Source organism: Peromyscus leucopus, chromosome 18, assembly GCF_004664715.2.
Source record: "Peromyscus leucopus breed LL Stock chromosome 18, UCI_PerLeu_2.1, whole genome shotgun sequence".
Lineage (NCBI taxonomy): Eukaryota > Metazoa > Chordata > Mammalia > Rodentia > Cricetidae > Peromyscus > Peromyscus leucopus.
In genome coordinates this window covers 37,468,593-37,494,071 of record NC_051078.1, presented here as the reverse complement: position 1 = coordinate 37,494,071, position 25,479 = coordinate 37,468,593, and the positions used below count along the sequence as shown (strand labels likewise).

At 37.5% G+C, this 25,479-nt stretch overlaps 1 long non-coding RNA gene across 7 annotated transcripts in view; it reads right to left on the bottom strand.

Moving 5' to 3' along the window:
- The window catches only part of LOC114700555, a 92,524-nt gene that overhangs the window by 23,120 nt on the left and 43,925 nt on the right, over positions 1 to 25,479 (bottom strand). For all 7 annotated transcript variants that reach the window (XR_003735706.2, XR_003735713.2, XR_003735701.2 and 4 more), the window contains 2 exons: positions 14,414 to 14,506; positions 8,820 to 9,024 (listed from right to left, as the gene is read on the bottom strand). This is a non-coding gene — a long non-coding RNA (uncharacterized LOC114700555). The remainder of the gene's footprint in view (positions 1 to 8,819; positions 9,025 to 14,413; positions 14,507 to 25,479) is intronic.

The window sequence follows — 25,479 nt, the reverse complement described above, 5'->3', positions numbered from 1 at the left end:
CTTCAACTCAGTCAGACCTGCCTCCCCCACATGCCAATTAGAGTTCAAAGAAAAGATTCATACACCTCATTTGGAGATCAGTTGAACCTTGGGCACAAGTGATAAATCCTTAATAAGTCAGAAAGATAGATCTATTTATTCTTAAAATTAACTAATTTTCGCACCAAGGTTAAGTGTTTTGCCCCAAGACAATTTACTGGGATGTCTGATAAGACGCCACAGCCACATCTCTCATGTGACATCTCTGACCCCACTCCCCTTGTCAAAGTGCCCCTGCAGAAACGCTTCCATGTGCCGACACAAAACAAGCTCATGCCTGCACATGGAAACAGGAAAGAACTATTTCCACTGAAATACTAGAGAGGCTCAGGGGTGGCAGCGAGGAGCAGCCCAGACATTGCTCTGTAGAGAACAGGGAGCTGAGAGGTAAGGGGGCTGCTTCTTATGGCTGCATCTCGTATATAGTCTTGGGTTTTCCAGAAGTTTCTTTAGCACACCCAGAAGTACAGAGGTTAAAAAACAAAAACAAAAACAAAACCCTCCCAGATAATTGAACTAGCTGGCCAGGCAAAGCATTCAAAGTCTTTGCTTATGTGGTGTTTTGGAGCACATACACACACACACACACACACACACACACACACACACACTTTGAACCCATAGTGCTGAGCTCTCTCAGATTATTCATAAAACATTCAGCAAGTTGCCTTCAGCCATTGGGAAATAGAACCTTCCAAAGTGTGTTTTTTTTTCCCCTCAAATATAGGACTCTATACCAGGCACCTTTGGAAGGAATGATAGTGGTCATCATTACGACATGTATAAATTTCATTTTAAAAGGTTCTGAGATTATCTGCATTAGATAGATAGTAAACAGCCCAAACTCAGTGCATGCTAGCATTGGTATTGATACAGAAAATGGAAACCTGGATACACGATGTCCTCCCAATACCCTGCATGCTTTTTATTTAAGCTCTGTAAAGCACTTCAAGTTTTCCTGAGCTAGTCAGCACTACATTTACATTTTGATAGCAAAACTGTAGTTAGGACAGATTCATTGCTTCAGATTTCTTATTTTGCCTATTAAATTCCATTATGATTTTTTTATGTCTCAGTCTATGTTAGAGAACCCAAATTACACAAAACTTTGGGGATAGACATTAGCATAATTGAAATAATTAAAATTTTGGTAATTATAATTCTCACTTAAACCTAAATTAAATATGCCAAACTATAATTATGTTCAAATTTGCATCATGAAAATTATCCCCATTTTGCTCGTGGCATCTTAAAATATCTAACAAGGGATCTTAAACCCTTCAGGTTGAGTCAAGAGGCCTTATCTCCCCAGCCTTTGGGAGGAAGAGACATCATGCATTAGGCACAGTTATTCAGCCTCTTGGGAGAGGGAAGATGGTCCATTACTTCTTCACTGTGACATGTAGGGTTGGTACAGTAATCTTCAGATACCTTCCAGTTACAATGTCATTAATGAGTGCAGAGAGCTGGAGCAGATGGTAAAATATGAATGCTTCCTTTGGAGAGACACCTTAAGCAAAGCAGGTCATGTTTTAGGACAAAGGTAAACAAGGGTAATGAGAAACAAAGACACACACAAAAAGGCTGTAGCATCTTGAAGCAGACACAGAAAAAGGACCACTGTTTCTTAGCTTTTTAAAAAAGAATAAAGATGGAAATCATGTACAGACAAGGGCACACACCTTTTGGCCCTGGGGATGCATAAGAATTTTTAAGACTTCTAGGATTCAATCTTTATGGTTTATTTGGGATACAAAGATAAAAGGCAAAAATAACATAGTGTAAGCTGTGTTTTTAACTAGCCTTTCTGCTCTACAGTTAAATTAACCAAATGGTGTGATTAAACTTGCAAGATGATAGTATATTTATCTTCATCTTTGGGACAGTAGGTGGATATAATCCGTGACTATGTGACTATATTGATCAAGAAGTTGATGAGGCTCTGTGTACAGCTTTGGCACACTGTCAAAGCACACAATGAGTTTCTTACAAAAACATACGAATGTATCTCCAGTTGAGTAAAATATTCACATTAATAAAGGAATAAGGCAGAAGAAGCCTGGCTGACATCCCATCTGTTCTTATGAATTAAATTTAGCAATCATATGTAATATAGACATTCTGTCTGAATATCATAAAACCCTGACATATCCAGGCTTTCATTAGAAAGCTCCACAATGTGACTTGAATCACAATCTGTCTTAGCTAATTAGTATTTTCACTTTAGCATATTCACTTCCAGACATATTGCTGTTTGCACATGGTAATTTAGGTAAACAGATCCCGTCCACAGCTGCATCAATTAACACTGCTAATCAAAACTGAATTCAGGTAATTAGGCACATTTATGCAAAAAATGTGTAATTTTGGGGAAAAAGCTAGATTCTTCAGTAATATGTCAATAAGTAAAAAAAAATCTCATTTTGTTTGTGAAAATGAAGAATGAGGGAAGAAAAATATCATCATTAATATATACGTCATGTAGACAGAGTAAAATTCCTAAATTAAATCCCAGTCTTTAATTGGCCTGTATTTTCAGAAATTAGATCATATTTTTCATAAATGTTTTCCTCAATGTTTCCATATAGTGAAGTTGATTCATAGCTGCCTAAGAGTGTAATCACCATCAAGCAAGATGAAATGGTTAATGAAACCTCAAGGATTCATACAACTTGGCGGGGGGGGAAGGAGCAGGGGTGGGGAGGGACTGTCTGCTCACACTTGCTAATCCATCTTGCCTCACATCTCCAGGCAGGACTCTTGGTGACTCACTTCACCAGACACTGAAATCCTCTCTGCCAGGAGTCCTTTTCTCTCACAGTTTGAGTCACAATAACATCCTCCCCACCCCCATGTCCATGCCAATATTATTCAGAGTTCCTAATTCTACACAATGCCCTTTAGGTGGGCTTTAAATTTGTTTTCAAAACGGATGTGATGAATTGTTCAATTTTTGTTTTGTCTCTTTAAAGACATAAACCAAAAGGATAATTCTGAAGAACTATTCTGCTCTGTTGAGAGAAACCGGTTGGATTTTTGGTGAATAATAAGTGGGGCTGGCAAGCGACTGACTTTAAAAGCCATCCGATACAGAAACAATTTAGGGATTATCAGCCTACACACCTATCTATCTATCTATCTATCTATCTATCTATCTATCTATCTATCTATCAACAGCTTATACGTCTATCTCTCCTCCTGTTCTTTCAGTGTCTTTTCTTCCTCAAGTTGTGGTTTTACTTTTTGCACACCTGCCCTTTCAGTGAAGTAGAGCTTCAGTCCTCTTAGCTTTATTTGAATGGTAAGAGGTTCTGTCAATCCAATTTAACTAACATTCCCTTAGTTCTTGTCATTTATTAGGAACCTTCTAAAACCCCGAGGGAGGATACAAAGGTGGCCTTAGAGAATGCACACACTCCTTTGGGCCAACCTGAGACAGTGTACACACCAACAGAATCAACTCTCAGAAGGTAGAAAAATCCCCATGTGAAACTGTAGCATTGCATTCCCAAGTCCGGAACTTGCCGGACTAACCTCATAGAGATTTGCTTTTTTGTCTAACTCAGGGTAAATCTCTTTTTCCCTTGATAATAAATTAGGAAATGAGAACAAAAGTTCTCTTGCTAAGCAGTGTGCTGTCCTTTCTTCACATTATAGAACTCCAGCACAATTTTTGCTCCTTATTTTTAATGGTTTTCAAAATGATGTTAGTGTTTTTTTGTTTTTTTTTTTTTCACATAGCCTTTAGATAAATTTATCATAAACAACTGGACAATTTCCTACAACCCCGAAACCTGACAGATGCTGTCTTTGGGATACAATTTCAGTAATGGGTGCTATCAAATAGAAAGGCACATTTATCAACAGAGAGTCGGAGCACAGTCACCAAGAGGTGTAAAGAAAGCAAAGATGCACCTTAAACAAAGTTAGAGAAGCAAGCATAAACCTTTTAAAGACAGCTTTGTGTGTGTGTGTGTGTGTGTGTGTGTGTGTGTGTGTGTGTGTGTGTTTGTGTGTATGTGCATGCAAAAGTGTATATGTTTGGTTTGGTGTGTGTGGGTATGTCAGTGTGCACATCAAGCTATGGGTTTGGAGGTCAAGGATAGCCTTGGGTGTCAGACCTCACTCACTTCTACTTTGAGGCAGCAGCCTCTCCTGCACACTTTTGCAGACCCTAGGCTAGCTAGCCCAGACCTAGCCTGTCTTGCTCCCCTCCTCCAGATAGGGATGCTCTGCTATTCACAGATATCTGTGCTACTGTGTCAGATCTTTAGGCGGGTTCGAGAAATCGGAACTTAGGTTGTCAGACTTGAGCAACCATGTCTTTGCCCTGGGCCGTCTTCCAAGCCCTTGAAGATAATTTTTTAAGTGTTCACTGGCTGTTCGTCAGCAAACTAAATGATGTGAATACTTTAGTACAAATTGCTCGGACAAGGTCAAATAGGCCACTCCCCTGACTCTGCTAGATCAACATCATGTGAAAACTAGTATTAAGGAATTAATTGAGCTCATTAATCTGGAAAGTTTATCGTCAGGTGTTTATTGTTTTTTGAGTATTTTCTTCTTTTAGATTAGATCAAACAAGTTATAAGAAATAGTTCACTTAACTACTATTAGCCAGTAACTTTCCTCTAGTGTCTGTTGAAGAGAATAACATCATGAAAAAGTTGTAGGTGACTGCTTTTCAACTGTGAGAAGAAAATCCTGAAAACCCTTAACTGTGCAACTTTCTGTCTTCCTTTTGTTCAGTGAAATAAAACTCCTCGTGGGAAGCGTTCTCTTGAGTTTTGTGAACTTAAGTGGTTGATACCAAACACAGCAAAGGACGCTAAGCAGTGAGTGAAATGTCATCAATGGCTGCATTTTCAAAGTCTGCGTTTATTTTTTTAAACAGGACTCCAACACAAGTATGTAGTCCACACAAATATCGAATGGATTAATACCGGCTTATTAATGGCCAATTATTTTATTGCACAGCTGCAAGGGAAAATGTCAGGGTTGGGAGTAATTAAATCAGAAGGGAACCAATTGTCAGAAAACAAAGGTAACACACACACACACACACACACACACACACACACACACACACGTCTTTACAGCACACTGAAGCAAAACAGATGACTGGATTTGAAGCTTACCAACCTAGAACTTTATCCTACCCCCCATTTCCTTTTCCACCAATTCATTTTCCTACACTAAGAAATACGTATTTCACCATTCTAGCTCTGATTCCCTCACATCAAAAAGACTCCTGGCTATTGGTAACATTACAGGGTAAGATATGGGCAGTACAGTGAACCTTAGCATGTTATGCCCATAGAATGTTATATTTGCAGCATGTCTTGCTGAGAGCTATATTCCTTCATTCTTTTTTTCCCCCTTCATTCTTATAAGAGGTCAAAGGAGATTATGCTAAATTAAGGAAGATTTGTAATTATGTCTGAAGAATGAATAGCGTGTGTTTAGCGGATTTTACATAGCAGTGGTTTGTTTTTCTTTTGTAAAAATTGTTTTTAATAAGCAAACAAGTATTAGCATAGCAAGAATGAGGTTTTAAAAGTTTGACAGTTCACTGTGCCAAAGCCAAGGCTGGCAGTCTGCACCTTATCAGAGAGTAAAGAACAACACATTTGTCTGCAATTTAGGGGGAATATTTGTCCCATGATTAAGAATAGGAAATCATCCTGACAGTAAACAGGATCTAGTCAAACATAATGTTAATCTGGGCTTTGAGGTATTATAAGTCTCTGGAGGAGGCCAGAGTCGTTCCGCCTGGTGATTCGTCTCAGTCTCTGTCACAAGTATTTCCTCTGTGACTTTCTTCACAGGCCTACTGTAGAAGCCTGTCTTTGAGAAGGTTAAGAGCACACATGAAAAGCTTATGCAAAAATAAATGATAGCACCTCAGGCTTCTTAATTTTATACTATAATACATCGGACCTTTCTACCTTTACACATTCAGAGTGGATTCTTTGATGAAAGGAGAGAGGAATGAATTGCATACCCTATGAAGGGAACCTTTATTACCATTTTAATAGTTCACAGACACATAAAAGGAGGACACATTCACTCTTGGAAGGACCCAATACTAAAGAGATCCACTGGCTAAGTAATAAGAAAAGTAGTATGATCAAGGAAAATAGTAAGCGTTGTGAATATGCAAACTTTTCACAAAAGCTTCCAGAAGACTTACCAAAGGGAAACAGAACAAAATCATTATGTGAAAGTCTAAAGAGATAAGTTTGTCTTTTCTATAACCGTTTTTGGGCTCAGGGAAAATACTCAATACAGCTGTAGACTGTAGGAGATCATGGGAATGAAATTCCAGACATCAGAAATCAACTTTCAGAACTGCTTAATGAGAAACTATGGTGGAAGGCTCATACTCTGAGGAACCATTGTATAAAACTGAACCCTGGCACAGTGTGTAGTGACCACTGTTGCTTTGGGTTGGGACAGAGATAGGACGGCCATTCAGGACATTGCTTCGCTATGGAGAGCATTTGTTTTTTAGTTGTACTGGGCTTTATTTTGTTTTAGCTGGGCTTCATGCTCCATGTCTTGGATGTGGTAGAGGCTTTTAGGTTTTGTAGCAGAGAAATAGTACTTGGGATTACCCTCGATGGCTCCCCATTATGTATTCATTATTTCTAGGTTTGTTTTTTTTTTTCTGCTTGAGCAATGCTCTCCCCAGAGCTCTGGTCCTTCCCAGACATCATTTCATTGAGATATGCAAAAAAGAAAATTAAAATACAAGGGTTTTATTGTTATTATTATTTTAACGACTCGGGCCTGCTTGATGTTTGCATTTAAATTAGACAGACTAATTCAGATGGGGCTTTTAATTTCAGGAGGTTAATCACCCTAACAAAGGTCAGTCAAACTTGAATCTTCAATAAAATTGCTACGGGCCCAATCACCTGCAGGACATTCATTATGTTCCTATTCCCATTTGAAAGAATACGTATTATTCATCATATGTCACTAATCTTCTTTTTGCCACATTTGACTGAAAATATTAAATTCTTTTGGAACTCTGACAAAAGTCCCCTTCTATATATCTTAAGAGATAACTTATTTTTTTTAAACAACAAGAAAAACCAGGCCTTCAGCTACAAATGACTTTTCCAGCATTTTCTAATCCTTAGATACCTTTGATACTCACCAGAGTTCTTATACTACCAAATCTCGAGTACACAAAATAATCAGGTTTTGCTTACAACAGCATCATGTGGTTATAGGGACATAATCTTCCACATTGTCTCGGATTATGATGATCATCTACTTGGTTCTATTGATGAAGCTTACTGAAAACCAAAACTATTGATGTGGAGGAAGTACACGTTAATCATATTTGAAGAGCAGCAGACTACTTCAATTCACTAACTCAGTCTGTGACTGTGTATTGAGATATATAGTGAGTATCTGTTATGGGGAAGGTACAGGTGAAGGGGACTCTAAGTTAAGAATAAAAAGATCTCTATTATGATATGTATACTATGAAAATGATCCTCAGAATATAATAAAACTATTAAAATCTTCACTTTCAGCTTTTCTGAGCGGATTCATTAAACTTTAGTGAAGGCTTGAGAATACTTGAGTCAAATTACACCACAATTTTGATAAACAGTGCTTAAAATTATTTGCATATTTAAATACTTCAAAACTCATAATTCCACAAGGTGATTCATTTCTTATTTTGATAACGTGAAATTTGATTGTCAAATTTTCAAATCAATATATTTGAGAACATAATGCTTTCTACGATTAGGAATCAAATCATGAAAAAGTTGAAACGGGGCCCGTTGAAAAGACATACACCACACATTCCTTTTTTAAAGTGTTGAAAGATTTAAAAACTGCTACAAACACAAAAGACAACAGTGAGAGGCAAAAGTCAAATCCCAGGGTTTTGTCATGACAAAATGGCCTGGGTTAAGGGAGAGCAAAAGAGCCGTAATGTAGTCCCCAATTCTACTGCACCCCAATTACCAGGGTGTGAGAGCGGTGGTGTGACACAGCATAAGGAACCCAAACTTGCCTGCTGCACAGTCTTGAGACCCTTCCTCCCTCCTCTGGACTCAAGCACACAGGCATATGCACAAAGGCGCACGGCTCTCCTCATCAATATTCACACTCATTAATTAACAACATGGGAAGGCTATAATTCGAGAAACACCCCAGAGCTTGAATATTCAATCAAGCCAAGCACATCACAGCGTAAAGAAAATACAGGTGAGGCAATCAGGGGAGAGGAGAACAACGTTTCAGGAAAGATGCTGGGAGTAAGAGAGGGCCCTTGCTTGGTGTGGACAAAGCCCACCCCTCTCCAATTTGGACCCTTCTTCAAACTAAGATTGAGTCTACACTTTCTATAACTGCGCGTGCCCTTTTCTCCCTCTTCTGAGCTGACAGATAAAAAGAGGAAACAACGGCTTTTGTATGGTGAAACACCTACGATGTTCCACAATATAAATATTCAACTGATATTTGTTACCAAATAGTTATTCTGAAAATGAGAAAGGCCAGCTAGATGGCAACGGCAAAATATTGTTCTATAATCTATCATCAGTATCAGGAGCTATTTGATTATAGTTTTGAATTTTGAGATTTCTGAGAAATAAAATCTTAAAGCTTTCAGAGACTGTGATACAAACGATAAAAAAATATGGATCTTTTAGTAAAGCATTTCAGTCATGAAACAGGAAAGAACCCACCAAACTACCACAAAAAAATCTTAACAAGAGAACCCTGGATGTAGAATTATAAAGGATACATACCTTTGGCTGAACAAGTTCACAATTTTTCATCTCAGCTACATAGCCTTGCTGTTCCACCCGGAGCAGAAGTCGACTCTGAGTTCCTTGTGATCTTGGTGACAATGCCATCATACCACTGGTAAATTTTCCGATTAAACTTTGCAGATGTGGTAGCAACTTTGTTAATTATGATATTAGCCAGCTGGCAGGGACAATCAGTCACCCACTGTAAGGAAGCCAGACAAAGAGACATCTAATCATTGCAACCAGGGCAGATAGATTTTGTCCCCTCCTCACACATGTCACACATTCTCTCCCTGCTGACCCTCTCCTCAGCCATCGACTGTCAAATTTAGATTCCGCCAGCTCCCAGGCTTCCCTTTATCCCTGCCTCGGATCTGAGACTCCTGGTTATCAGGAAGACACACGTCACTAGCTGTCTCAGCGCAGGAAAGCAATCAGGTGAATACGACTTATTATCTTGCATTGCTTTCCGAGGACTGACAAGATTGATTTGAGACCAAGAACACACTGAGATCTGAGACACGTCGTTCCGAGGGTTTTGAGTTCAGACAACAGGCTCGCTGCAAAGTTACAAGAGAGGAACTGACCTGAAGTCCAGTGCTAAGGACGATGCACATTCATTTGTAGATTAAAAAGCGACTGTCAGAGTTTCCTTTCTCAGCTGCCCTTCTGTTTTCCTTTTCCGCACTATTCTGTCCTAAGAATATGTCTAAGAGCACTGTCCCCTGGAGACTACAGCTTCACAGCTGGATAGTCTTGGATCAACCCTAGGGAAGCTATGTTCTGACATGACGTCATCTGTGCCCACTCTCTTTGCGTGTGGGGACGTCACTACAAGAGGGCTCCAAGTCTCCACACTGGGCTGACTTAGCCTAAAAACCTAAGAAAATAAACACGTAGATTTTAATAACTTAAAGCTATGTAATGGAAATCAGGGGATATATTCATTAGGGGTAGTGTCTCTGTGAGGGGGAGGGGGGGAGGGGATGGGGCTCCAAAATCTCATCAGAATTAGATAGGAAGGTCTCAGAAATTTCAAAAATCTATTTGTATATTCATGCCTCTGTTGATTTAGGTTTCTTCTTGAGAGCAATAGAACCTTTAACCTTGATCTCTCAAGGCTGGCATTAAAAAAAAAATGAATCATAAAAAGCAAAAGAACAAAGACACTGGAAACGTCAGAGGATGGAAGTTTGTCTGTCTGGCTCAGCTTCAAGGAGAGAAGCTTTGATGATCACTTTCAACATGCTTTGCTTGGAAGTGAGGACTTCCTACCGTGTCCACTGTGACAACTTTGGCAGCTACCTGAGGTCTTAGTGCATAGTAGTAACTCAAGTACCGTACGCTGATGACGAGTGGCTGCCTGTTCTATGCATATCATCTTGATAATGCATAGAACCTGTATTGATAAACATACATCAATTATCCATACACTTATTCTTAAATATATTTTTAAATTAATAAAAAAAACTTGATTCCAAATGGAGTTAAAATACTCATTTTTAAAAGAATGCCAAGTGTATCTATAATTCTCCCATGAAATGATTCTGATTCAGGACGTTACAATTTGTCTAAAATATCTTGACTCAGACTGAAAAACAGATTTTCCTCTTAGAAAATTCAAAGAAGATAATATACTACGCACAAAGTTTTTCATTGCTGTAGACCCTATAAGAGAAATAGAATGAAATGTATGCCTCTAAAGAAAAGTTAATAAATAAATTTTGCCATTTGCTCATAGGTCGTCATGACGTGATTAGAAGGAAGACTGAGAAAATTGCCTTTTTAAGAAGAATACTAACTTATGATGAAATGTCTAGAAGGAGCAATGCTTAATAGAAACCGTAGCCATCCCCATCATTCATGGTGGGGAGGTAGGGGGGTCCCCAAGATCTGCACTGGTCAAGTCAGTGTTTACATTTACATATATCCCATGCAACTCTCCTCTATATTCTGAATTATATTTAAGATAGTTAATATAATGTAGATGCCATATAAAAATATCTGCATGTTTCTAATTCAGATGTCATGGTTTTTTTTTCTCTGAATATTTCAACCTGTGGGTAGTTGAAGTCACAGACACAGAACTAGTAGATGCAGAGCATCAAGTATGGTATAAAGAATTAGAAAGCGTTGCCTTTTACTGCTGTGACTCAACAGCAAAACAGAAGACCTCAACTACCAAACAGGCACAGTAATCATGACTGCATGATAGGACTTTGATGTTAAAGCAGACAACGCATGTAAAATCCCTTGCACATATCCTTTGTTATGTAGCTTAATCATTTCTCTTATTATAACTACCATATAAATAATTATTACATGTTTTCTATCAGTCATTATCCAGTACCCATGAAGTTAAATGAAACATTTTGAAACAAGGAAAATGTGGTATCTTCAGCTCAAAATGCCACACATAGATATGACCAAGATTGCAAAACATAAAAAAAAAACCACTAAAAATGCTAGTAATAGCCTCCAAATACACAAAATGTCAGTCACAAAGTTACAACTAGACCTAGAAAATATGTTATCAAATACACAGTTTCCATTAAAAGGACTACACAGGTTTGAATTCACCATGACCGTCTTTCTCCATGAAGATGAGAATTTCCAGAAACATGGCAATTACACCATGGATGTACAGAGAATGGACAGCACCCAGAGAAACCCCATGCTCCTGCTTTGTTTGGAATACATATTACCTAATTTGATACTTGCTGATTTCTGCTGCCCGTAGCCACAAAGCCTGACTCGGAGCCAAGCCGTCTAGTGCCTCTTGTCATTGATAAGCTATTGTTATATAAACATGACACATGGGTGTGGGATATTTTAAAGATTGAAGCAATCAATGAGGGTGAATCACTCTCCATTTGAAAATACTTCCCTCGGATGAGGATTCCCTTGGGCTCCACACAGGACACTAAGCTTGACTCTGCTGTGGATGCTCTTGCTAGTGTGTCCTGAATCTTCTCTCATTGGCTCTTGGGGCAGCACTTCCTACCTAGTCTCTGATGGCTTGAATATGTTTAATTACAACTCACATGTACATACATTTCAGTTCTGTCTTCCAGAACATTAAGCATGTAAATGAATGCCTGGAATTTCATCCTCTGCTTGTCTTAGTCTCAGGAGTCTGATGTCCTGTCTCCTTTCCATTCTTAGATTTTAACTTATTATCTCTGAGACTTTGGGAAAATTGTTAAACCTCATTAGGACTGTTAGACAATAATAACATATTGTGATACTGTGACAAAGGTTGCATATAACACAGGCCAGCTGCTTATCACACAGTAGGTATCTAATAAATGCACCATCACTAACACAGGAGCAACAGAACCATTGGAAATCAACACACATTTTTCAGTACAGCAGAGGCTCTAGAGTCAAGCTTCTGGAGTGGACTTCAGGAAAGCCCAGCTTTCTCCGCTGATTAATAACAACAATAACACAAGTGTTAATATCTAACTCAATGAGGAATAAGAATTAAAGGTGTAATTACAAAGTACCACATAGTAAATGATGTTGCCAATTATTATTGCTCTGCCTTCTGGGCTAATTGGTTAGTTATTTGCCATTTAACTCATTTCAGTCAAAACAAATAAGGACTTTGAATGTGAAAACCTGGGAATACACACACAGTCACACCACATACATAGACGGCAGGTGTACACAGAATGCATGTGATGTAGCAACGTGTGTTCACATATGATCATGCATGGGAAAGAGCCTACATGTAGCACTGTTCGTAATAGAAAAAGAGTGTAGTATAATAATGCCATGAGGTTACTGAACTAAATAAAGAAGTTCTGAGATGAGGTTGTTTCTATGATTTATTTTAAGCAAAGAATGGCACAGAACCATATGTGCTGTAAATCACTCTTTTGTATGATAAGAATATTGTATTTAATTTATATACTGGGAGATTATCTGTAAAAAAATGATGGGTGCTTTAATAGGGAAAGGTCTTGGAATAGAAAGAATTACTTTTAAAATTCTGTACAAATTTCAGATACATACTTACATGCATGTACACTTTTTGTGGTACATTATAATTGCATACACACGTGTAGTTTTAAAAATATTAACATATGTAAAAAGTTTTGTAAGAAAAGGCTTTGGGGGAGGAGTATGTAAGGGTGGAGGGTGGATATCGAGGGACAGGGAGATGAGTTGGATGGGTGTATGATGTGAAATTCAAGAAGAATCAATACAAAGTTAATAAAAGAAAGTTCGCTGTTCTTACTTGAATAGTTGATTTCAATTTTTGTGTGAATAGTTCTAGAAATTTCCATTTTCCCATATCTATCAATGGTATTCACAGCTTTTGTGTAGAACCTTTTATATCCACCTGTGCCATGAAAAGACCTCTCTACTTCTTGCTTTCAATTCTCATTGTAAAACTACTTCCAATACCATGTGTTGCACGAGTTGATTTTCTTCATCTACTAAATGTCAAAATGCTACCTGCCTGCAGCCTCTTCTCTATCCTGCAGCATCTCTATCCAAGAATGCCTTCTTTAGACAAGATTTCATTCAGAGCGACTCAGTAAATTCCCACATTTTATTCAATTCTAGAGTCATACCAAGTAAGGCGCTCTCTTCTCGTGTACAAAAATACAAAGGTTTGTTGTCAGAGAAAGAGACATCAAGACCTCTAAATGCCAGAAGAATACAGAGCTTAGGGCTTCAGGTGTGCAAGCCACATAACACATGTTCTCTGTATGTAATAAAGTGTGAACTGCTAACATCAAAGTCTGACATGAGCTTAAAACCCAAGGCATTCCATGGCATCCTAAATACACAAATCTGACAATATAGTGCTCATTACAAATATCATCTCAAGGACCCCTGGTATTCACTTATGAATCTATGAAGTACCACAATTTTCCCTACATCCCCCCCCAAAAAAAATGTGTTTCTTAATTTTTAAAGGTGCTCCTACCAATGAAACTGTCTTGGGAATAGCTGGCGCTAGCCATCAGAATATCTCTACGTTGGTAAGGGGTGATCGTCTTGGGTAACTCATTGCTTCAGTTGCCTCATTGTAAAGCATCCACAAAACTTCAAGGAGAAAGGCAACTGCTAAATGCATCAGTTCGTAGGCTAGATGGTATGGTCAGTACCTGAAGATCCTTAATACCTAATGGGTGGTCTCATCAACAGCACTGTTACACCCTTTCAGTCCATTCTGAATAGCAATAGGGAGTTAGTGCCAGCTGTAGAGTATGAAAACTGCTATTGCTTTCAGTTTTTCATTCAGGGGATGTTTTATCCAAGAAATGGACACAGTCAATATGGCCACTGGTACAGCATATCCCATATACCTGTTCTCAAATTTAAATGACAATGGAAAATACTGTGAGTATTGTTAAGGTGTGGATTTTGATTTGGTAGCTTTGGGTGGAGCTTGGCACTCCACATTTCTACCAAGCTCTCAGGTGATGACAGATACCCCTGCTGGTGGCCATGGGATGCCAAAACTGTTCTACTGTGAATAATACAGAATGGCGTGCTTGATAACAAACATGGGAACTTTAAGATATGAACTCATGCAAGACCCAGGTATATAATTTTTCTTTCTCACTTACCTTGCAGAGCAGAATTTAGTCATTTTCAGTGATGAGATTCAATGCAAATGTGCAATAAAAGCACAAATTTTAGTTGATTCCCTGTGTTAACTCCTGGCAGATGCAAAGGAAGAAAAATGGTTGTATAATTCCTAATGAAAAGAAGGGTCACATCTTCAAAGTATTTTTACAAGTAATGACATACTTTCTTTTAACCTGGATCTGTTTTCTTTCTTGTAACACAAGAATGCAGCCATAGTTTATATTCATTATGTTTGGCCCAATAACAAAATAAGGTATTAACCACAATTCTTTCAAGAAACTTCTCTTGTGCAACTAAATATTCATGCCTTCTCCTTATATAGCTACCTAAAGCTAAATGGTTTAATCAATAAGGCCATTGTAAGCGGATACAGCACAGCTTGTAATAATTCTGGAAGCATTTGCTGGGCTTCCATGATTATTTATTTTTGCCAAGAGCTAATTCCCTTGAATTGCTTGAGGATAATTGTTTTAAAAAGAGAATGGGAAAATAATATTCTGGATTTAAAAGTCTAGCATTCAAGTAAAATCTTACAAGAGGATATATAATTTAGTCCCGTGTTTAGAGTTTGTTTCCATTTTCAGGATTTCTTCCACTGAAACCCATAAGAAAACATTTACCACGTAGGCAAGTATAACAGACTCAAAATATATTCATGAAGCAAGTCTTAGCCTCATGTAAGCAGTGTGTTCTGATATTTATAATCTTTGTATTATTTATTTTAAGTTACTTGGTAGATTTCATGACCTGTGTGTGTGTGTGTGTGTGTGTGTGTGTGTGTGTGTGTGTACTGTGTATATATCAACATGAATGATCACGGCAGGGGGCCTGGGTAGGTGTTTGCATTTGTATAGAGGCCAGAAATTGATGTCATGTGCCTTGCTTGATTTTTTTACCTTATATACTGAGGTGGGTTTTGTTGTTTGATCCCAGAGCTCACCATTTCAGCTAGTCTACCCAGCCAGTCTGCTCTTGGGATCCTTTGTCTCTGCCTTCTGAGCACTAAAAGTATATGCAGGCATTCACACCTATCAATCTGCATGTGGGTACTGGGGCCTGAATTCCAGCCCTCATGGCTGTGTGGCCAGTACTTTACCAAGAGAGCTATCTCCCTATTCTCCTCTGGCCTTTTAACTGCCTGTTCATGCTCACAGTCCTGAACAGGACAGTCACTCGGCAGACTCTGGGACCTGAACCTGGTCCTCTGAAAGTTCATGAGTATAAAAGACATTCAAGGAGTCTTGCTACAGCCACAATGTGATAGCCATAGACCTGAAGGAACAGCCAGGGAGTCTATGCAAGGACATTCAGGAGAAATTCCTTTAGGTGAAATCATTTCTCCAACAACAAATTCAACACAAATGGTTTGTTTAGCACTTTCTCTGGAGATAAATGCAGAACAATTATGGAGACTTAGAATGATGGAGGTAAGTTTCACTGCTCAGTTACTACTAGAAATTTATAAGAAAGCAAGCGAGTAGGTCAGCTTTGTAGAAAGCAATGAAGTAGGTCAGAATTAATAAACACGTGGACCTACATACGACACTGTTTATCAGTTTTAATACAAATTCTAAGGTAGCAAATTACATTCCCCTAAGTATTGCATCAATAGTCTGAATGGCCATTATTCTAACACACTTTCAGGAACATATAAATCACGAGAAAGCACAAACATAAAACAAATGATTTTAATCTGTCTTGACCTGTTCCATGGGGGAAAGGCCAAGTAAGACCTTTAAGAAGTTCAAATAGCAGAGAATCTCCATAGGCTAAAGTATGGGCATTTTATCTCACTATTAGAAAAGCACAGACATCAGATGTGTGAGTGTGAGACACACTGAAACAATCCATCTATGCTTGACTGGGTTCTATGTCTTTTCTCCGGAGCTGAAACACTAATTGGTTAAGTAAATAAAACTGTATCCCAGTTAATAACAAGACAGACACAGTGAATATGAGGGAAACTATCTTCAGTACATGTCTCTGAGCAGTTGTGCCTACAGAAAGATTGGGTAACCTTTCCCATCTCCTTCCTGCTGAGTTATTCTAAGCCTCCGTATGAGAAACAAAAATAGCCTTGAAAAATGTGAGTTCGGAGTTGGATATCTCAGAGGAGCTTGAGGGTGGACCACAATTGAGCGTGCTATAAAAACAATATTGTAATTATGATGGTGAATCAAATTCTTCATTTTTTTTATCCCTCAATTTATCTAAGAAAAGCATCTATCTAAGAAAAGAGCTATTAGTAGATTTGGTTCACATATGTTGGGATAAAGTCTGCACTAAACAGAGCAGACAAGGCAGCCGGCCATATCACCATCTTCCTCTCCGAGAGATATTTGCATAACTCTCAAAGGCCTCTGGCTTTTAGGAAACATCAATTCCTTGCTCAGCTGGAATTATTCTGACAGCTTTGACATTACATTATCATCACAAGATCACGGCATACTTAAAGAAAAATGAAGATCCATGAGAATTAAAAGTAAAAATAATGCAAGTCTCCCAAATGCTTGATCAATATCCAAGTGATTCATATCAAAACTTAACAACTTAGAGTTCAATTAGTCATCACTCTGTGTGCTTTCAAGGGCATGGCTAAAAACAAACATACAACTAAATAATTCTAAACAACTCTTTTCTCAGTATGTCTCTATTTCCATTTCATATCAGAACATACCTATTATACATTTTTCATTTTAAAGATCTGCGTTTTTTTTTAAAGGTATCTGATCTTGAAACTGATTTCTCTGTATAATTTGTTCTGATTCAAATGATTTTTTTCTGCAACCCAGATTTCCTCATTCTCATAAATAAGGAATATTTTTTGATAAGTGTTGGTAGGATCTCTAAGTAGGCTTTGTTTTTTCCCCCCACAATAAGGTTTTTAATAAGCTTTTATGCTATTATATCAACTTGCAAAGACAATTGTCATATTCTTTGCATGTGACCCTACTCCATCAGAAACATACATATAAGTTGGTACCTATTTACCTTCAAATCTGATCGTCTATTCCAGGGCAGCGAATTAAATTGCTTTTGTCTTCTTTTTCAAGAAAGCTCACCATACCACAAAGACTTTTTTTTTTAAAAAAAAAAAAAAAGATGTTTTTATCTGCATCTTAAATTGCAATGTTTGTTTTTGTTTATTTGTTTGCATAATTATGGGTTTACTTAAGGACTACTAGCTAGGATTGGAGTTTGGAAGACTGCATTAGGAAGAAAGATGAAGCAGATGTAATACACAGCTAAGATCAAAGAGCCCCATCCATTCATTCCCAGAGTCAAAACCCAGCTGAGCCTCGGAGCCCTGTCTGCATAATAAGAAAGGCTGACTGAAACATAGGGATTAAACAGGTGGACTGTGTCCTGCAGAGGCGAGGGAGGGACACCCCATGGAGTCACTTGTAAAGACACTTTGGAAGCTCACACCTGCTCCTCCTCAACCAAGCTACAGGACACTAATGTGGCCAAAGACACACAGCTTCAAAGAAAGGAAAGTGTGTCCGGTGTACGTGGCTTTATTCTTCCAGACAGTTTCTTCCTTGGCGAATGACAAATTAATAAATTGCTTCCATTTCTCCAAGGTGACTTATCCAGCGCCCAACTTTCAAAATAAGAGAGGAAATCAATGATGAAATGTTCCCCGGGGCTTGAAATCTTACTAGGATATGGCTACCTCCTGAACTTCATCTTCCTCAAATGAATGGTGCTTTTTTTTTAAGTCAACCTTTACAAACATTGGTCAATAAAATTCATTTTGTGGCCTCAGAAAGTATTCTTTTCAGTCACATGAATAACACCTCAAATGTTTTATAAACTCATTACCACGGTCAGCACAAATCGTACATCTTAGTTCTATGCACTAAGAATGAAGTCCAGGAATTAAAAATACTTGAAACAATCTGTTCCTGTGTCATTTATTCTAATGATCTTAGTACAATGATAGCTTGTAACTACTGATGAATTATTCTGAACATTAAAATAGTTTTCTTTGAAGAAAACTGAGATAAAGTTAAAAGTTAAGCAATCTAGGTCTTTAGCAAGATAGAGTGACCAGTGAGTGCCAGCATTGTTTTATAAGATACATTTCAAATAACATCTATAAGCTCTAACTCTGGTGTGGATTAATTTCCTCAAGCACCGAACATTCCGTGATTTAAATATGCAGTTAACACACTCAAATAAATGGAAAGCATTAGCTTTTATTGTATTCACCAAAATAAGGAACATCTAATTAGCAGCTAGGGCAACATGGTCTCCCTGGAGTGGGGTGAAAGTGCAGGCTTTGGCTTGCTGTTGACATTCAATCATATTTGTAGAGTGTTGACTTTATAAGACAAGGTGGGGGACGTAGAGAAGAATCATACATGAATCAGGCAACAAAGAGAAACTCCAAATGCCACATATATGATAAGAGACACCTGTAACAGTAGACCATTGTGGAAACATACAGAGGCCACATGTAAGAAGTGAGGTTAGGATTAGGACTTGGTAATGAGAGGTAAGTAGAGAAGAGATTCAGTTTTCCCAGGAGAAGGGCCAGGCATGGAATGGTCTAGACTCTACTTTGAGTGAGTAGGTGATTCTAATTGACTAGAGAGTAGAGAAATGTACTCAATAAAACAACCAGAGAATTCAGTACAAGGAGTCTTCAATACTCTATAAGCAAATTAAATTTACTTTTCCAATTTTTATCAAAATTCAGACTTGAGAATCACCTGCCAGGCATTTTGTTCAAACTCACAAGTTAGCAGACCCACTCCAGATGTTGGGACTCTAAGTCATCAGAGATAAGACATGGTGACTAGAGGCTTGAATGCCTCTACAGAATACATTATACTCAGTACTAGTGAAGATTCTGGAAAGAAGCTACTAGTATCAATTGATGGGCGCTTAGTGTGATCTAGCATTTCAACAGTCATTTGAGAGTCCCATTGTATAATAAATAATAAACAGTGCACATGACCCATTTTTTGAAAAGCAGCTATAGAGTGACATGACAATACACTACTGACAGATAACTGAAGGTACACATACATCTAACGTGGGAGACAATTAGCAAGTACGTCAGAAGCAAGGTAAGGAGACACCAGGACACGTATACTATTACAATCTAAATACTATTTGATATAAACCACTGATTTGAAAGAGCAAATGAGATTGAAATATGTCATCTAGCTTTTAAGGTAAATAGGGATGTGTTCTTGAGACTGTTGATGCCTGAACCTTAGTTTCCAGAAAATGTTCATTCACAGTGGACATGGAGAATGGGACAAGAAAAGACTTCCCACTGCAATGTACATGCTGCAATATTATTCTAATTTCTTTAAACCTGAACAAAAGCCATTGTTTAAGAAAGGGAACTTAAAAGGCAAAAAAAAATGTCAACTTTCAAATCCTTAAAAAAAGTATACCTATTTGAAGACAAATTAAATGCTCATTCAGACAATAAGGCCACAAAGATGGTGGCGAGAAGGAGGATCTGGCACCTGTTCCTTTTGCTTAATTAAAGCCTCATATTTTAATGCAATTACAGCCTTTAAAAATCACTTAGAAAAGTTAATGGATACACATACTGACTTCTATATTACAAAGAGCCTTTTATCTTAATTAATCTATCTTTTCATTGATGGAAGAGAATTTGTGTTTACAAATCTCAAGAAATAGAATGTGAAATAAATACCTACATATGGTGTCTGAATTTGTAGACTAAATTCTGCCATGTTATCATTTGATGACTAAGACAGCCCTCCACTCATTCCTTGACTTAACATGGTGCAATTTCAGGTTCCCATAGAATACTGTGACTCAAACAGTGAGCACTTCACAGCAATTCATTCTGAAAAGGGTGTCCCAGAGATACTATTGAAATCAGTAACACTACACTGAGCAAGAAGGACACTTTTCTATATTTATCCCAACAATTTTTAAAGCAACATAGCTAATTTATTAATTTTAAGATCAGAAAAATATCTTTGAGAATTTAAATATGTTCATAAAGAATTTAATTCTGCCATAAAATTCTCATTTTTTTTTTACATTTTCAAGCAGATTTTAATCAGAGTTTAGTGCAATTCCAATGTTAAGAAACATGTAGAAAAAGCTAAATTACCAAATAATTATGACATAAATTAAGTCAATTTTCAAATGTGTTTAATATAATAGCACAGCTGATATACAGATCTCTCACTGGCTGTTCCAGACAAGGAACAGTTTTACCAAGCCTAATCAGGTAACATGGACGAAAAAGCTACAATTTCAGGATTCCACAGGGTAGGGTCACAATCAGCACACTGCCTCAACATTATTATTTTATGTAGATTACTTTTAAAGTCATATTTTAAAACGTGGGAATACTTGAGCAAGTGTTCTTCATTCATTAAGTCATTGCATAAAATTTTTCTACCATAAATGTAAAATTAGAACATTGAAGGCGATGAAAAATATCATAGATGTCTCTAAACATATGATAAAAGGAAACAGCCAACTCTGAATTCTGATGATTGGGCCACAAATCTATAACAATTGGAAATCCATATCAGGTAAAATTGACCTGACTTTCAGAAAGTCTAGGAATCCAAAGAAATTACCCCTGACACTTCCTCCTGGACTTTCTGTAGATATTTAAATATTTCTCAGCTTCACTGAGGCCCCGCTGACTCCACGTATCCCACTCCTGGGGGTTGTCACGCTACATCATATGTTGATGAAAATTAGAACCATAACATGCGTATTCCATAGCACATATTAGCAGCTCAAGACACATTGGTTACTCTGTGCTTTGTTAATGGAGAATTTTCTGAAAATGAAGGCTCAGTCAGAAACATGCACAGGAATACATCTCTGTTTACCTTAAAGTTAGATGACTTATTTCAGTCTAATTTGCTCTTTCAAATCAATGGTTTAGCTTGAATATCATTTCACAGTAGCACAGATTTTTTTTTCCAGAATTTGAGATTATCACTGCATGGATTCTAATAGTATGTGTGTCCTGATATCCCCTTACTTTACTTACTTCTGTACTTGCTAACAATCTCCCATATTTCTATAGGTGAATGCTAACATGAGTGTGTGCTGTCTGTTATCTGTCTGTTGTCTACTTTCATGTAACTGTGTAGTTGCCTTTATAGAACATCCGTTTAGTTCACTATCAGGAAAGTCTGTACATTTAGCAGATGTTTGGGAGCTTGTACTACATAATGTATATTGGGCACAATGCTAGTTGATGAAGATACAAGATGGATAAATGGGGACAGTCCCAAGCAAGCATGGATTTATCTATCTATCTATCTGTCTGTCTGTCTATCTATTTTTCAGAGAAAATAATGCTGTGATATCTCCTGTCTTTTTGTTTCAACACCTTAAACACTAACTCTTTGCTTCTAATATCTCATCATTTCCCCCCAGTGGTCTACATAATTTAAGCCAATGACAAGGTATGCACGTTATGATACAAGCCATACCTCTAAGATGTTAAATTAAAGAGCATTGAGCAGCAAGGCAGAATAATTAAAACCTTTTAATGCTTGGTCTAGCCCTATCCTAACTACTAAAAAATTAGAGCGAAAATGAATCAGTTGAAATATAAGTTGCCTAAATTACATCAGAACATTGACTGCTCCCCAGAGGCATGTAATCTTTCAAATTAACTTTCTGTTGATCATGATTTACTTCTGTTCTAACTCACGCATGCTCACGCAGGCTGGAGGGTACATGGCAGGGCTTGAACTTTGAAGGCTATGACTACTAACTTGCTTAAAAGTTTTGACAGAAGTAGTACCTCTTCAAATACTGATGCTTGTCTAGTTCTGCATTGTGTCTACTGCCGCAAAACTTCTCATTTTTTTCTTGAAATACCCTTTCTACCTCATCATCAACAGAAGAATTCATTAACTTCATTATTAATTCATATTTTATTTCATTTCAGTAAGGCCCGTGTTTGCCTCACTGAGATCAGCTCTCTTACTGTGTGCGTTCCATAAAATATAATCAATCTCTATTATGGTCATGAAAATGGTATTTGTCACTTTGCTGAGAAAAAAAAATCAATATATCATCCAAGGCTGAACAGGCCTTTAATGCAATGAATTGAAAACTATTAGAGAAATTTAGCTTGCCAAGAGTCTAGGACAAACTAATCGAAATCCAGAAAATTCACTGAAGGGGTTGCTGATGAAATACATGGATGTGCCATAAAAATTAATACTGGGGCATTAGAATAACCTGTCATTTCTAATCCTGACTCCCCCCCAAAAAATGGATTTAGACAGTCAAATCTCAGAGGGTCACCATTTAAAATTGCAAAAAAAGAAAAGAGGTAAAATTCATGTATTACATATCTTTTTTTTAAACAATGCTGGTAAATAGAAAAAAGCTCCATTTTATTTTTGTGTAAAATCTACTGGACAGATAAACAATTTTAAAATTGTGAAACCTGAAATGTCACCACTTATAGGCATATTTTTATTTGAAAATTTGTTGGCTCTGGGGGCTGTAAAGATGGCACAGTCAGTAAAATGCTTGTTATACAAGAACAAAGACCTGAGTTTGAAAACCAAAGCCTATGCAAAAAGTATGGGTGTGGTAACACTTGCTTCAAATCCCAAGAGCTGGATGAGCAGAGATAGGCAAATTTTTGGAGCTCACTGGCAGGCAGTCTAGCTTGCTTGGTGAATTCTAAGCTAGCAAGAGAAACTTTCTCAAAAACAACACAAAATGTAGATGGAACCTAAGGTATAGCCCCTAAAACTGTCCTTTGGCCTCTACAAGGATGTGCACATGCATACATATGCTAACACATCCATATAGACAGAGTTAATTAATCAATGACTCAATCAATCAAATTAATTATGTGGTCTCTGAATTTTGAGAAACTACACATTATACAGCAAAAATGATCTTAGAAACTTGGAGACTTTCAGGTACACGTGGCCCACTTTCTACTCAGACGTACCCTCGACCATGTTATTCTGGCTTCTACTCAATTACCATCATCAAAAATGAACTTTTTTTGGCAACATCTTCCTTGAGACATCTTGTTTACAGAATAACTCTTGTGATTAGAAGATTCTTGGTCTTAGGCTAAAAATCTACCACTTAAAAAAGTTATTCATTAATTCTAGTCCTACATTATAACTTCAGAAACCGGATCTGTTACTTGTCTTTTAAATTGGATCCTCAAAGGCCGAGTGCAATTTCTCCTGACTCTTGGCTGGACAAAACATATCAAATTTCCTTACACACTACTTACAGACAAGCCAAGTCTCTTACATGCTCTACTCAGGAAATTGGTCCCTAAAAATCCAAATAAGTGTTTTGGATATGCTGAATATTGTCTTGCTGGTTTAGACAAAGTGTTCCAATAGCTGACATTGCACTAAAATACATAAGTGGTAAGGGGTTGAGCATAAAAGAACGTCCTGGTTGGGCTAGCCATCCATCACGGATAGAGTTACTCTAAATTTGTCACACTATGGAACAGTGGTTCTAACACTGTGACCCTTTAATACAGTTCTTCATGTTGTGCTGACTCCCAACCGTAAAATTATTTCCATTGCTACTTTATAACTATAATTTTGTTATTGTTATGAATCAATGTAAATACTTGATATGCAGGATGTCTGATATGCAACCCCTGTGAAAGGTTGTTTGATGCCCCCAAAGGGGCTGTGACCCACAGGCTGAGAACCACTACTGTATAGTTTTCAACTCCAAAGTAAACACCACTGTCTCCAGGTTAATTTACTCCCATTTTAATCCTGGAATGAGTTATTTAATTCAGTCTTCTAAATAGAACCCATTCCTACAGGAGACCACGAGACACAGTAAGACAGGGTAATATGGAAAACATTCAAGGTCAGGTGTCTTAGGATTAAAATCCTACATTCTTTTCACTAGCCCATACGATCTTCCTTCGAGACTTAAAAGGTGCTGTGGCAAAGAGCAGGGAGGAAAGCCTTTCCTGGAAAATTTTGATCTGTCATCATAAAGAGATGACATACAATTTCCCCAAAATCCAAACGGAAAAATAGAAAATGCTGCAATAATAAAAAAAATATACCTATATACTTGCCTGATGGAAATGATGCCAATAGACCAGTGATAAATTAAAATATTAAACATTTCTTTTTCATTTTACGGCAGCAGTTCAGCTGCCTCCTTTGTTCAACTGTGGGACTGGTGGGTGTCACAAAGAGTGAACATTCCTGATTAACATTGATTTCACCTATTCCTCTGCAGCCAGTAACTTGTGGTGTGAAAAAAAAAAGATCAAGGAGGCTCTAACCAAGGAATTCAAGCAATTGCCATTTTGGTGAAAATGCCCCTTTCAGATGGGATAATTGTGTACTCAGAGTAATGGAATAATCAGGTCTTTGAAAAAAAAATGTTATTATGAATATACAATGTACCGGAGCTTTTTAACAATCATGGAACTTTTCTTATTCACTAACAGTGAGTGATAGCCCATCTTTATTTTTGACAAAGCTGTGGGCGCTCATTTCGTTTAATGACTTGCTCAATTACAAAACAAATAAGTGACTCACCGAAAAATCACTTATTAGACGACAACAATGAGAACTGAAGATCTTATTTTTCATGTGCGCTTCATCTGCCTCTCATTTTTATGACCAGAATTTCATAACATCTTCATCAATCGCTGGCACTCTCAGAAGAATGCTTCTGGTGGAAGTTTGACTAGAAACTTTCACCAGAATTACATAGTTGTTTTCATTTACTAAGCCATGGGAGAAAGATTCAGCCCACTAAATGAATTTCTTTGTATTCAACACTATGGAGAGTTATATGAGTTCATCCTTAAATATGTTCTCTATTGTACATCTCAGAGTAGAAATGAGTATACGTGCATATTAGTAAAGCATTAGCTCCTGATTAACTTATCCCAAAAGCTTTATTGACTACCCACTCTGTGTCCCACATGATAGTAGATGGCATGGATTTGACTAAATGAATTATGAGCCTCCTCTTCAGGTCACTGTAGAATAGTTGGTAAGTCAAATTGGAAAACAAAGCCTCATTCGCTTGA